This window comes from Oculina patagonica, chromosome 2 (genome assembly GCF_052425735.1).
Source record: "Oculina patagonica isolate OP01 chromosome 2, crgOcupat, whole genome shotgun sequence".
Taxonomy (NCBI): Eukaryota; Metazoa; Cnidaria; class Anthozoa; order Scleractinia; family Oculinidae; genus Oculina; species Oculina patagonica.
In genome coordinates, this window is record NC_135759.1 from 10811591 (window position 1) to 10825657 (window position 14067).

At 39.6% G+C, this 14067-nt stretch overlaps 2 pseudogenes across 2 annotated transcripts; both read right to left on the reverse strand.

The window, feature by feature from the left end:
* Positions 1 to 2: 2 nt before the first annotated feature.
* LOC144643008 (BTB/POZ domain-containing protein 6-B-like) lies at positions 3 to 4665 on the reverse strand (annotated as a pseudogene). Its single transcript, XR_013568829.1, has 3 exons — positions 4554 to 4665; positions 2522 to 2893; positions 3 to 1794 (listed from the first exon to the last, which is right to left on the reverse strand). The product of XR_013568829.1 is annotated as a BTB/POZ domain-containing protein 6-B-like (transcript).
* A 229-nt stretch (positions 4666 to 4894) lies between these two features.
* On the reverse strand, positions 4895 to 6853 carry LOC144643011 (chitotriosidase-1 pseudogene; annotated as a pseudogene). Its single transcript, XR_013568830.1, has 3 exons — positions 5532 to 6853; positions 5208 to 5489; positions 4895 to 5175 (listed from the first exon to the last, which is right to left on the reverse strand). The product of XR_013568830.1 is annotated as a chitotriosidase-1 pseudogene (transcript).
* Between the last annotated feature and the right edge of the window lie 7214 nt (positions 6854 to 14067).

A 14067-nucleotide genomic window follows, 5' to 3' on the forward strand; every position in this document is an offset into this window, starting at 1 on the left:
CAGTCAGTGAAAATTTTTTCTGTTCAGTGAAAAGTCAGGGAATTTTTTTATTGCTCAGTACCATGTGATTGTCAGTTTGTCTGTACATTAACAGTAAACAGTAGTATTCCTGAACCTTTGCACCCTGAGCTAAATGGTTACCTTGCCAACTAGGAAACCTTTGCAGAAACAAAACAAAAATACATAATTTTAAGATACATTGTTTTAGAGTGCAGGCCTCGGTTGTTCAAAGGGTGAATAAGGCTATCCACCAGATACGTGTTGACAAAACATTCTACCCTATCTACTGGATAGCATTTATCTGGTGGAAGCATAATCCACCCTTTGAACAACTGGGGACAGGTGTGTATCTAACTTACATTTCATCATTAAAACAAAGAAAATTGCCAATTCTTCTACCAGTTAGTTTACTAGCCACCCTCCCTATTGTACTTCTTATTGTACGTCTTGACAAAAGCTAGTGATAGTAACAGCTGATTTTGTGATACGTATAACTGGAGTACAATGTAGGTACAAAAACTTGTGTTGCTACAATTTGAAGATCGTTTAAAAAAATGATTATAAGACATTCTGTGTTGAGAGTGAGTTTTTTTGTTCCTCGCATCCGCATATTTTAATGTGGTTATAACTCCCCACAAACTACATATCCTTACATGTGTTTAAACTAGAGAGTGTAATATGAATGAGGTTGACGATGTTTCTTCTCCCAGAGGATTAAACAGAAGCTCTGGGATTTGGCCGTTCTCTTCTTCATCGCCTGATTCCTCAAGGAACTCGAAATCAACGCCCTCACAGGTGATCTCACTTATCGGCCCCTCTCCATAACGCTCCAGGACCTCTTCTGACGTTGCAGTGACAGAATACGTGACGTCACTCTGCAGTGTGATCCCGCTAGGAAACAAAATGTCGTGAATATCGCTATCGTTGTGGTGTTTAACAAGATCTGCATGATGCGTTATCAAGACCGAGCCATTGTTGTCACGCAATTCAACTTTAACAAGTTGTGTTGTTGATTGCGTGACGGCTGTGAAGAGCGCCACTCCTGTGATGCTGATTGGCTGTTTAACCTTGAATTTTACCATGGATTGTTGTGGCGTGACAGCTTTCCACTTTGGGCGCAGCGCGGTGGACTCAAAACGAGGGCAGCGGAAGGGTGCATCTTGCGCAGGCTCGGCGCGTGGCTCAGTTGGAAATCTTATGTTACATGACCGGAAGTTAGAATTGTAGCCGATATACATGTTAGCAACTTCTTCATGACTCAGAAAAGACGATTGGGCCACGTCTTCAGTGAATTCCTTCATACTCATCAACGCGAAAACGAATAGAGTAGAATACATCCCCCAAAACACTGCGCTTGTTCTCAACTGTCAGTGGAATTGACAAACGCTGACATTCTCGCCCCGCCCACTTCACAGCCGCACGAAAAAGTACCGTCTCCTTGGCAACAAGCGTGTCACGTTTTAAAAAGGCGGTAAGCGTGCCGTGATCGATTTCAACGAATTGGTCATCCTCGGCTATTTGCGAGGCGTATTGGTCTATGATTGTCCAACATTGTTTTTCCAAGCCTTTGCTAACCCCAAGCAGACAACAGTGATTTAACACAGGCAGAGTGTTATCTGCATTCAAGTTGTTCAGGATGAACTCAGTGCAGATCTCCGCCAGACTTGGAATGAGGTATTTCCGGGCCAAGAACAAGACCTCTGGAGCGTTATCTGTGGTCAGCTGCACTTCATCATAATACATGAACCGGAGCATCTCCAGAAATGACTCAGGCTCGCACTCGGACATTTCAATCTAGAAAAGAAAAGAAAACTGAGAAATGACAGCCAGTTGAGAGATGTGCCTGACAAACTTTAAGAACGCCAGTTGACCGGTACCCTGGGTAGTTGACCGGGAAATGAATAGCTTCACTCAGAAACTGAACTGTGAATTTTTCAGAGATAGATTCATCTTTATTCAAATAAAAATTGGCATTGGTTTAGGACCTTGTAAAAATTCGTAATTAGCCATCTATCTAAATTTTGATTAGTTCGTTGAAGCGGACGTCAGACAAAAACCAGGACCGGGTTGTTCAAAAGCTGATAACCACTAACCCAGGACTAAAAGTTAATCAATGGTTCACTTTCTCTTGTTTAGTTATTTTATTGCTTATGTTTTGTGTATGTTTGAGATAAGCCACGTGAAAACTGGAGGACAGAAAATATAAACAAAAAACCTCAATAAAACGTAAAAAAAAACACTGAAATCAAAAGTCACGCAAATCCTGGATTTACTTAATAGCGCTTTGAACAACCCTAGCCTACTCGGGTTCCCAGGCTGTTTCCCGCCTTTAGACCGGCGAACTATAAGACGGAGCAGCATTAGCAGACGACGACTACTGCTTTTTACGTCGTGAACCGAATCACATGACGAAAAGAAGTTCATAACATTATGTGTCGCACATACCCGCCACGTGATGCATGTGTCACGTCGCGGTGTACTGGGGAGAGTAGTATTGAGGGGATTTTTAAACCTGTTTTACCTGTTCTTTACCGGTCAGCTCAGTCTGAAGTGCACCAAATGCGTAGAAAAGCGACGAAAAGACAGGACTACTAATTGCCAATATATAGCGGTGTGCAGGGATAGATGTCTTCTCTTTTCTGCCCACAAGGAAGCGCACATCGCTAAATAGCTCACGATTAAACATGTACTTGTTTCTATCACGAAGCGAGTTGCAGTTAGTCTGCCACTGGTCATCCTCTCCCGTGTAGCGCAGGCTCGCGCGGAGAGCCAGCTTGCTTCCGTATGAGTCCGTCCTGGAATTCAGGCGCGATTCGACTGGACAGTCCAGTTTTGCATCCTGCCTGAAATCCAGTTTGTTGTGTGGATGCACGTCCATGCCAATGTCACCCATCTGTGATAAGCGTTACAAAAAGAAAATTACATTTTTATCTTCAGAATAAGATCCTGAGCATAGAAGTCACCTAACTCCTGTGTCATATATGAATCTTGTAAATGACCTAGTTCGCCACGAGTCTCCTGAAGATCAGTTGTTAAATCGCCCGCTTGGTGAATTTTATGTTCTATTTTTTTTTCATTTTTCCATGCTGATGACAAGTTACTTACAACAACTAAGTTACCAATTAACGGGAAAAAGGTAGGCACGGCAGGGTATATCCCAAACTCAGGAGAACTCATTTTTTATTTAAGTGTTTTATCACAGCGTGTAATCTTTCACTCATACAAGGAATTGAATTATTTACCCTTTATTTATAAATTTTTATTTCTCAAGGAACAAGCCATACGAAAAAAAAACACAACAAAAACAAAAAAAAAAATTCAGGAAATTCAGTCTTAGACCTAGTTAATGCCCGTTCAGCCGTTGGGAAGTTTTTTAGGACATGAAAGTGTAAAAAAGGAAAAAAAAACTTGACTCAACAGGAAAACCAGCGTATTTATCAATAGTGAGTCGTACAAAGTTACTCTGTTTCGATAATGAACGTAACAGGTTCTTTATTTTCAACTACACGAGGGCTTTGTTCAAATGTATCTACTTATTGATCGAAAACTGAAAACAGCGTTGTTACCTGTAGTACCTACCACGGATAAATGAAGGGAAAAGTCAAAGAAAAGTTTCTATCTAAACTTGGCCTTTTTTACAGGTTAGCGGAGATTTTCCCTGGATTTGGTATTTTCGGTAGACGTTTATTTCCATTCAAGCAGTAGAGATTTTAAATTTTTCTAACATGCAGGGTATGAAAGTAGGGTTTATTTTGTTTTATCTAATTAGCACCTGTTTGCTGGCTTCTGAAAAGATCTCGAAATTTAATTGGAAAGAAAATCATCTAAGGAAAACAATTTCAAGCATACGACCTTTATACAGATCTTTTTTAGTTTAGCCTGCGAATACAGCCGCCTCTTATTACGTAGCGGGAGCGAATGAGAGGCGGCTGTATTCGCAGGCTATTTGGTCCTATTTTGAGTCAAACCTTTGCGTATTTCAAGTTTGAAAGCATTGACAAAAGATTTCCCCAAATTAATTGCTAATTCATTTTAAATGTGCTAAAGAAGACAATAAGTCTGCGAGATTGAATTTCGCGAAGTAAGGAGAGAAGTTTCTGTAGTTTCTTTAAGATAAGGATCCAAATCTGACACGGACTTGTGGAGAAATTTGTGTTATTAAAGGAATAAAAAACTAGCCACACCCTACTAAAATAGAGACGAAAAGCCAAAGAAATGGTCCTGCAGAGAGCCACTACAAATTTGCTTAACTGTTTTTATTCAAGTATCTTTAAGTACAACACGATTTTCTTTGTACTTGATTATTTCGCGAATGTTTCGCGACATCTATTTTCGATTTTTTCGCGATTTCTGGTACAATGTAATTGTAAAAATTTATGTGTTGCGAATAAAGGTAGCTTATTAAATGAAAGAAATATTGAACAAACCCTCCAAAGTCGTGAAAATTAAGTGTCGCTTAATTTCATTCTTCCAAAATAACGAAATTTAGTTGTCGCGAATATTTGGTAGATAACTTGACAGTAAATAACGTGAAATAAGGACTTCTAACTTACCTTAGCTTGGTTCAATTGATAAGCAAGCCAAAATCATCTCCCCTGTAGTATATGTAGGTGTGATTTCATTGATGTTGAGTACCTTAATTACAGATATGATGTTTACAAAACTACTGATATCATATCTGCTAATTCATTTATAACAAGTTAGCAAGGAAAAACCAATAAAATTTTATCAGCGACAAAGTAGCGTCCTTGATTTACCACAATTAAACAAAATCTCCAAAACATGGTACTAGGTTATTCAAAGTATTCTATTTGCCAAAGAAAAACAAACAAAAAATAATAAAACACGATACACTGTAACTAACTATGCTAAAACGTGAAAACAGCGCGCTTTTTTCTCGTGGCAATTCTTAATATGAAATAGAAAAAAAACTAAAAGGTTGTTGAATTGAAAGCAACACATTGACACTTACAATGCATTTGCTTTCTGATTAAAAATAAAAAACTCCAAATGAATTTGTGGACAAAAAAGTCGGTGCAAATTTGGTAAGCAAAATGCTTGGTTGTAAGTTCTCCCTCGCCTAGTACCTGTACGGCTTTCTCTCTATCATCGGAGACCCGGGGACAGTTAGTGGGGGCAGGGGAAAGCCTATACGGGCGAAAAAATCGGCGTTGACTTTACGGTCAATTAATTTCAGACCATATGACCCGAAATGGTTTGTCCGCGGCGAAATGTAAAGGCCCGTGAGAACAACGCAAAGTTCCTACAACATGCGATAAATATGCAATATTGAACAGAACAATTGAACAAAAAAAAAGTTACAACGCTTATAAATTACGTTTACAATTTCACTTTATCATGACGGATTTAAAGCATAGATTATTAAAGTACATACAGTCAGGCACAAACGCATCAGCAAGAGTGAAAGGCAGTTGCCAAGTCTTTAGTATGCAGCACACCACGCATGTATGTAAGCATTCCCAGCCCATGTACCTATGCCCTTGCAGGGCACGGATCTTTTAGAAAGTGAGTTAGTGACTGGTTGTGTCTGTCACCAGGGTTGGGTCTCTGGGGGAAATGTTGGCTGCGTTCCGTTAATGAGATGCTTCTTTACGGCGTTCATCAGCGGGTACTTGCCTTGCCCACAATACTGTCCAGAGAAGTCGTCCAGGTCAAAGGACCAAAACATGACACCAAGGAGAGAATTCTTCTTCACCACGTGATCGATCTTGTAAATCAAACTCTTTGGGTTGTCGAATCCTACCCAATCTTTATCCTTGTAACCGTATGGAGCCATGGCTTTGTTCTTGTCCACTACCGTCAGTTCCCTTTTGCAGATCTCATAGTACGCTAGCAAGCCCACAGCACCTAAGATTTTCCCTGTGGGTGTATAGTGGAAATCACGTGGCGCGCCAAGACCATGCTTAGATGGGTCTGCTAAACCAAACGCGCGTCCGTATGTGGCCAGGCCGAGGACGATCTTATTGGCTGGCATTCCTTCCCTGATGCCTGGCTTCTCCCAGGTGTCTCGGTTGTTCATCCAGTACCAGACAGCGTAGGGAACGGTTCGCATGTCGCCTTCAGGTCCCATAGCCGTGTGATGTCCGGTCTTGTTTTCAAATAGACCGTGAAGATCATATGTCATCAAGTTGATCCAGTCCAGGGGTTTGGCAAGGGCAGCAATGTCGTAGGCATCCTTGATAGTCTTGCTTACAGCTGCCACTGCTGCAGTTAACAACAAGCGTTCCTTCCCAGAAGCCTTGGCTTCAGCCTCAAATGCAGCCCTCAGTTCATTGCAGAGATCGGCGAACCGATATTTGTCGCTCTTGGGTGAACCACCGCGCGTGCCTGGGTACTCCCAGTCTAGATCCAAACCATCGAATCCAAACTTCCTCAAAGTGTCAATGGCTGACTTGATGAAGATCGCACGAGTTTCTTTCGTCGCCACCATCTTGGAGAACGGGCTATCTTTGTCCTCTTCGGCCCATCCACCAACAGTAATCTGGGTTTTGAGCTTTGGGTTGATTTTCTTTAGCGCGTTGATTCTTCTATACAAGTCGTAATCGTTTTTTTCTTTGATATCCATTTTGTGAGTCGTACGATTGACCAGCGCAAAGGAGAACAACACATGAGTACAGAGGAAAGGATCGATGTCTTCAGGCAAGAATGTAGCTCCTTTGGCTCGATGTTGAGACCAATCGGTGTAGTAACATCCACGGACATACTCTGAAGCCGCCGGCTGAAAATACAGCAAACAGCCAAGAAAAAGAAGAAACAATATTAATCGCATAGTTTCCCTACGTCTACCTTCGCAAGAAGCACGAAACTGAAGTTCGAAACAAGTTAAACATTAAACGTGCGTAGTCATTTTTCACGTGACTCGTTATGTCTGTTTACATAAAGTTTCCGTACTGAGCTCTATAAATTTTTGTGTAACATTTTAATGGATAACTCAAATACGGAGTACCACACATACCTGAGGCTCGGAAAAGTAGCTTATATCTTAATCTTTTATAACACATCAAACTCTTAACTTTTTTAATCAATGGTATTTGGCTTAACGTTTCCTTGGCGTGACAGTGACAGTGAAAAAAGCTACACCTCTTCGTGATGACTGATGGAGCGGGTCATGTATGTTATGTCACGCCAAGAGAGGATGCTTCAACGATCAGTCTGCACGTGTGATTTGAGGATCTTCATCCCTATCCCTATTATAAACCGATCGTGTTTACACTGACGTCTCAGTTCATTGAAAATTTCCCCCGTGTGGGGCGAGCAATGGCCGAGTAAGACGTCTTTTTGATCGGTCCGCCTTTCTGGCACTTAACTTCAAATTTGAACCTGGAGTCTATGGCCGCATATCTTAAAAAGACTTTAGACAAAAGAAGAAATAGAATCTCTTCGTCTGATGAATCGAGCACTTCACCAGAGGCGAAAAAGTCGAGGAGCGGAAACACAGATTTGAGCGAGCAGAGCGAGGAAGACGACCATGATGAAATCTTCGCGGCCCTAAGCATGGCAGAGGGACTGCAAGAAACACTTAAGGAAATCAACCAAAAGCTCAAAAAGCTAGACGACTTAGATAAAATACAAGAGGCTGTCAATGGCGTTCAGAAGTCCTTGCAAAATTTGGAGCTGAGAATAACGAGTCTCGAAAACTCTCAAGCGACTGCAAGCCGAGACATCGAAAACTTAAAGACGAGCACGAACGCCGCCGCTAAGAAGCATCTTGAGTTTACAGAGAGCCTTAAAAACCAGCAGAAAGAAACCAAACAGGCCTTTGCAAATCTACAGAAGGAGAATGAAGTTTTTCAAGCCAAGCTTACCGAGCTGGAGGATAAAAATTTGTATTTAGAGGCTTATTCAAGACGCGAAAATCTGAAATTTGAGAATATTGTAGAAGAATATGACGGCCGCGAGGAAACAGAATCAGTCCTTCGCGATTTCCTCGAAACAGAACTTGGCTTGGAAGATGCAAGCACTGTTGAGATACAGAGAGTGCACCGCCTGGGAAAGAAGAACGACGACAAGCCCAGACCGATCATAGCACGGTTTTTGAGATACAAGGACTGTGAGCGAATACTCTCTCGAGGCAATCGCTTAAGAGGAAGCGACTTCAAGATGTACCAAGACCTTCCTTACGAGATAGTCGCCAGAAGGAGGAAGCAAATGGATACTTTTAAGAAGGCAAGAAAGAACAACATCCCGGCTTCTTTCAGCAAGGCGCAACCAGATAAACTGTTTATCCGAGGAAAATTCTGGCCATCTGGTAAGATTCTGGAACTTTAAAACTGAAATGCTAATGACTATTTGTTGATGCTTTTTTGTCTTGCATTGAGCAACTCTACTAAATCGCAGACAGTAACAGCTAAATTTATTTCTACTTGCAATCGCCATCCCCGCCATCTAGGATCTGTTCTTTAATATTTTCTTTTTCTTACTTATTTAAAAACAGAAGGCGACCGTCTTTTTGCCATCCCTTAGTAGTTTTCATAACACCAATCGGACTATTCTATTTGCATGTTCCCAACCAAAAAATTGTTTTACTCGTTTGTAAGTGTTTGTTTGCCTATTCTTTTGGTCCTTTGTTTATTTAAATTCTATACATTTTATCTTGCCAAACATGTAACACCAACGTACAGTCATCTCATTGTGGGGGTAGCAAGGCGTGAAGGAATTTCTATGAAAAACATCCTAAATGAATCAATATGGCTTTGACAATAGCCTCTTTGAATGTCAGGGGGCTTAGAGATAATGTGAAACGAAGGGAGGTGTTTAATTGGCTACGAACAAAAAACTTTTCAATTTATATGCTACAAGAAGTTCATTGTACCGAAAACACTAATTCTATGTGGTCTGCTGAATGGGGGTACCAAACCATTTTTAGCACTTATGAGAGCAATAAAGCAGGAGTATGCATCCTTTTTAATAATAACTTTAATTTACAAATTCAAAAACAATACATCGACCCTTTAGGGCGCTTCATTGTTTGCGATATAAAAGCAAATGAAAAACTTTTAACGTTGGCTAACATCTACGCCCCGAACGACGATAACCCAGCGTTCTTTTCTGATTTTTTCGACCATCTTGCTGACTTCAAAAGCGAGGAAATTGTTATAGGAGGAGACTTTAACCTCGTCCTAGATCTAGAAAAGGACAAAAGCGGTGGTCTTCCAAAAACGCACCAAAACAGTGTAAAAATTATCCACGAATTTTCTGAGAATCTTGATTTAGTGGACGCATGGCGGTTATTGCACCCCGAAACCAATAGATACACTTGGAGACAACGGCACCCTAAAGTTCAATGCAGGTTGGACTTTTTCTTGGTAAGCCAAAGTATTGCTAACTCGACAACTCACGCCGAAATATCTCCCGGATATAAATCAGATCACTCTATGATTACTTTAAAGATATCAATACATTCAAACCCTAGGGGACCGGGCTTCTGGAAGCTTAATACATCCTTTTTGACTGAAACGACTTATGTAAATCAAATAAAAGCAACTATTAAAGAAACACTTGACGAATATAGTGAAGATAACTCGGTCAGCCCTACACTTCTCTGGGAAATGGTTAAATTAAAAGTGCGTGAAAAATCTCTTTTATATGCCAAGACTAAAAAGAAACAAACAAAGGAACGGGAAATTGACCTAGAACAATCAATCGCCAAATTAGAGGAGGAAGCCGACAAAAGAAATTTAGATGACGCTCAAACTTCACACATCGAGGAAGAAATTGATAAACAAAAGCGTGAACTTGAGAAAATAATTGAAGAGCGCACTAAAGGTGCAATATTGAGATCAAAAACGAAGTGGTATAACGAAGGAGAGAAGAATACTAAATACTTTTTAAATCTAGAAAAACGACACTATAAACAAAGTGCAATAAGCCAAATCAAAATAAGCGAAAACCAATTCGTTACTTCAAACGAAGAAATTGGAAATGAGTGTGTATCTTTCTTTAAGAGTCTTTATGAATCCAGATGTATGGCAGATGAATTGCTTGATACATCTGTCTTCTTTGACGGTGAAAACGATACAATCCTTACAGATCATGAAAGGGAAGCGTGCGAAGGTCCAGTTACCAAAAAAGAGTGCCTAGATGCTCTTAAAACCATGGAATCAGAGAAAACCCCCGGTACGGATGGCTTGCCAGCCGAGTTTTACAAAATGTTTTGGAATGACATATCCACCACTCTTATCAATGCATTAAACTTTGCCTACGATACAGGTCAACTCTCAATCACCCAGAGAAGGGGAATTATTAAACTTATCCCAAAGAAGGACGCAGAGCCTTATCTAATCAAGAACTGGAGACCACTAACTCTACTAAATTGCGACTATAAACTAGCGGCTAAGGCAATTGCTAATCGCATAAAAAAGTACCTCCCGAACGTAATTAACAACGATCAGACAGGCTTTATCAAAGGCAGATTCATTGGTGAAAACATCCGACTAATCGACAGTATCATTCGCTATGCAAAAGAAAAAAATATACCAGGATTATTACTGTTTCTTGACTTTGAAAAAGCTTTTGATACAGTTGAATGGCCTTTCATCAGGAAAACTCTAGAATATTTCGGTTTCGGCACTGGTATGATAAAATGGTTAAACCTCTTCTACCAATCTTCTGAAAGCTGTGTTTTAAACAATGGCTGGGCGAGTGATTTTTTTCAAATTCAAAGAGGCGTTCGGCAGGGGTGTCCCCTTTCGCCTTATCTGTTCGTTTTATCAGCTGAAGTGTTAGCCAAAGCAATTCGCAAAAATATAAATATTAAAGGAATCCTAGTAAAAAATAAAGAAATTAAGTTAAGTCAATACGCGGACGACACAACTTTAGTCCTAAATGGGTCAAGAGAATCTTTACTAAATTGTCTTCAAACTCTGGATGATTTCTACAAAGTCTCCGGTTTGAAACTAAACGACAAAAAAACGGAAGCTCTATGGATCGGATCAAAATGTGGTAGCTCTGAAATATCACTTCCTGGAAGAAACTTTAAGTGGCCAAAAAACAAAGTAAAAGCTCTTGGTGTTTGGCTTTCAATTGACGCGAAAGAAACCGCGGCTTTGAACTACAATGAAAAATTAGAAAAGGTAAGGACTGTCTTAAGCTGCTGGAAATATCGCAGACTCACATTAATGGGCAAAATAACAGTCCTGAAGAGTCTTGTTGCCTCTCAACTCGTTTATGTATTATCGCCTTTACCTTCAAATGAGAAAGTCATCAAAGAAGTAAACAAACTTTTCTTCTCATTCCTTTGGAATGGAAAACCAGATAGAATCAAACGAAATGTTATCATTAATGACTACCCAAGCGGAGGCCTCAGAATGATCGATATTGAAAGTTTTAGCAAATCCCTGAAAGCCTCGTGGGTTAAAAAATATTTAGATGAAGAAAATCATGGTAAATGGAAACTTTTTTTTGATGTGGAGCTAGACAAAAGTGGAGGTCCAATAGTCCTTAAGGGCAATCTCAACACGAAAGACATAAAGAAATTTCAAATTAAGGATACTTTTATCAAAGAAGTACTGACAATCTGGTCGGATGTTAATTTTGAAGATGAAATTAAATCTGAGAATCAGTTCCTTAACCAAAACTTATGGCACAATTCAGTGATCAGAATTGATGACCGTCCTGTCTTTTACCCTGAATGTTATCATAAAGGTATCACAAAGGTGAAACATTTGAAAGATGGCTCAAATAATTTCTTATCCTATTTTGAACTACAGACAAAATTCAGTCTTAAAATTTGTCCTCTCAGATACTATGGACTCATATCGGCCCTTAAACTGCTCTGGGACGCACACAAAAACAACCTTATTATGACAGTCTCCGAATACGAAACCTTTTCGGAAACGTTAATAAAATCGCAACGAACAAGCCCACCAGTGTATCAGAAACTGATATCCAAAAAATCTACGCTTTCTTCCCAATCTCAACGGAAATGGTTTGAAGACTGTAATACAGAAGAAACAAAATGCATTAAATGGAGCGATGCCTATCAATTAGCCTTTAAATGCACCAAAAGCACAAAACTTATTGAGTTCCAATTCAAACTTTTACATAGGCGAATATCAACTAATGAATTCTTAACAAAAATTGGAGTACAAGATGACCCAAACTGCTCTTTCTGCAAAGAAGAACCAGAAAAATTAAAGCATCTCTTCTGGTCGTGCTCCAAGGTGACCTCCTTTTGGAACTCCTTAACCGAACTGCTAAAATTATCTAAAATATTTCCAGAACACTACACAGTAAACATCTCTGTCGCCTTAGGATTGATACCGGACTGCTCAAAAAATCATCGCCAAATTAATTTCTGCTTTCTACTTGCCAGACACTTTATTTGGATTTGTAAAAATAAAACAAGACCTCCTAAAATAGAAAGTTTTCTACTTTATCTTAAATCGATTTATGCCGTTGAACAAAGAACAGATGACACAACCAACAAAAAGTGGGATTTGCTGGAAAGCCTTTTAAAGAAGAAATAAAATAAATGAATAAAAACTAATCTCTTTATCTTCACCCTCCCTAGTCGAATATACACAATATATTAGGCTCTAAGATCCTCTGAACAGGTAATTCCTTCAACGCCCTTCAAGCCCCTCTCAATGACTGACAGAAACAGTTAAAATTTTTTGAAAAAAATGTCGGTAAGATAAAAATGGCGCAATTTGATTTAGTTTTTATAAGTTACCATTTTTATTTTCATTATCTTTAATAAGCCAAAAGTAGTTGTAGTTTCTTTGCAAATGTATTAAAAGAGATAAATTGTATTGCGCTGTTATAAGTATAAATATTAAATTTTAAGAAATTGAGTATTGTATTGTAAGTAGTGTGTTGTAAACAATTTAATTGTCATGTAGGTAGTGTAAGCAGTGTATTGTACTGTAAGTAGAGTAAGCTTTGTATAGTAAGTAATGCGTAAAGCCTTGTATAGTAAGTAATTAGTAGCGAACATGTCACCTTGTAAGAACGTTCTGTGTGTGTTTTGCAATTAAAAAAAAAAAAAAAAAAAAAAAAAAAAAAACATCCACGGACATACTCTGAAGCCGCCGGCTGAAAATACAGCAAACAGCCAAGAAAAAGAAGAAACAATATTAATCGCATAGTTTCCCTACGTCTACCTTCGCAAGAAGCACGAAACTGAAGTTCGAAACAAGTTAAACATTAAACGTGCGTAGTCATTTTTCACGTGACTCGTTATGTCTGTTTACATAAAGTTTCCGTACTGAGCTCTATAAATTTTTGTGTAACATTTTAATGGATAACTCAAATACGGAGTACCACACATACCTGAGGCTCGGAAAAGTAGCTTATATCTTAATCTTTTATAACACATCAAACTCTTAACTTTTTTAATCAATGGTATTTGGCTTAACGTTTCCTTGGCGTGACAGTGACAGTGAAAAAAGCTACACCTCTTCGTGATGACTGATGGAGCGGGTCATGTATGTTATGTCACGCCAAGAGAGGATGCTTCAACGATCAGTCTGCACGTGTGATTTGAGGATCTTCATCCCTATCCCTATTATAAACCGATCGTGTTTACACTGACGTCTCAGTTCATTGAAAATTTCCCCCTGGAAAAAATGTAAGGTGCTTTTCAGACTCTTCTCTTGATCGCGCTTCGCGCTCTCTCCTCGCACCTCGCGCTTCGCGCTCGAACTCCCCTTCTCCTTTCCCTTTGAACGCCGGCCACGCAGGCTAGTAATACTACCCAGCGATGTATGGGATAAACGAGGGTCGTATAACTTGTCCTTTTACTTGCCGCAACAAATCACATTTCGCGTAGTGACAAACGCATGTCAAACTATTTATTTTGGAAGAAACACGATCGCCGTTACCGGAACATTGTGCGCCATATATCAACAAGTATCGTGCTAAAACCAAAAACGCCATTTTGTCCATTATTGAAATTGGGCGCGCGCGGCAAGGGGTGGGGTAGGGGGGGGGGGGGATTTGAAGTCGGTCGCGGGCTCTGTGTGGATGTCCAGTTTTTTGCTGCTCTTTGTAATTTCTGCATGGAAAATTTCGTTATTTTATTTTATTTTTTTATAAATTTGGAAC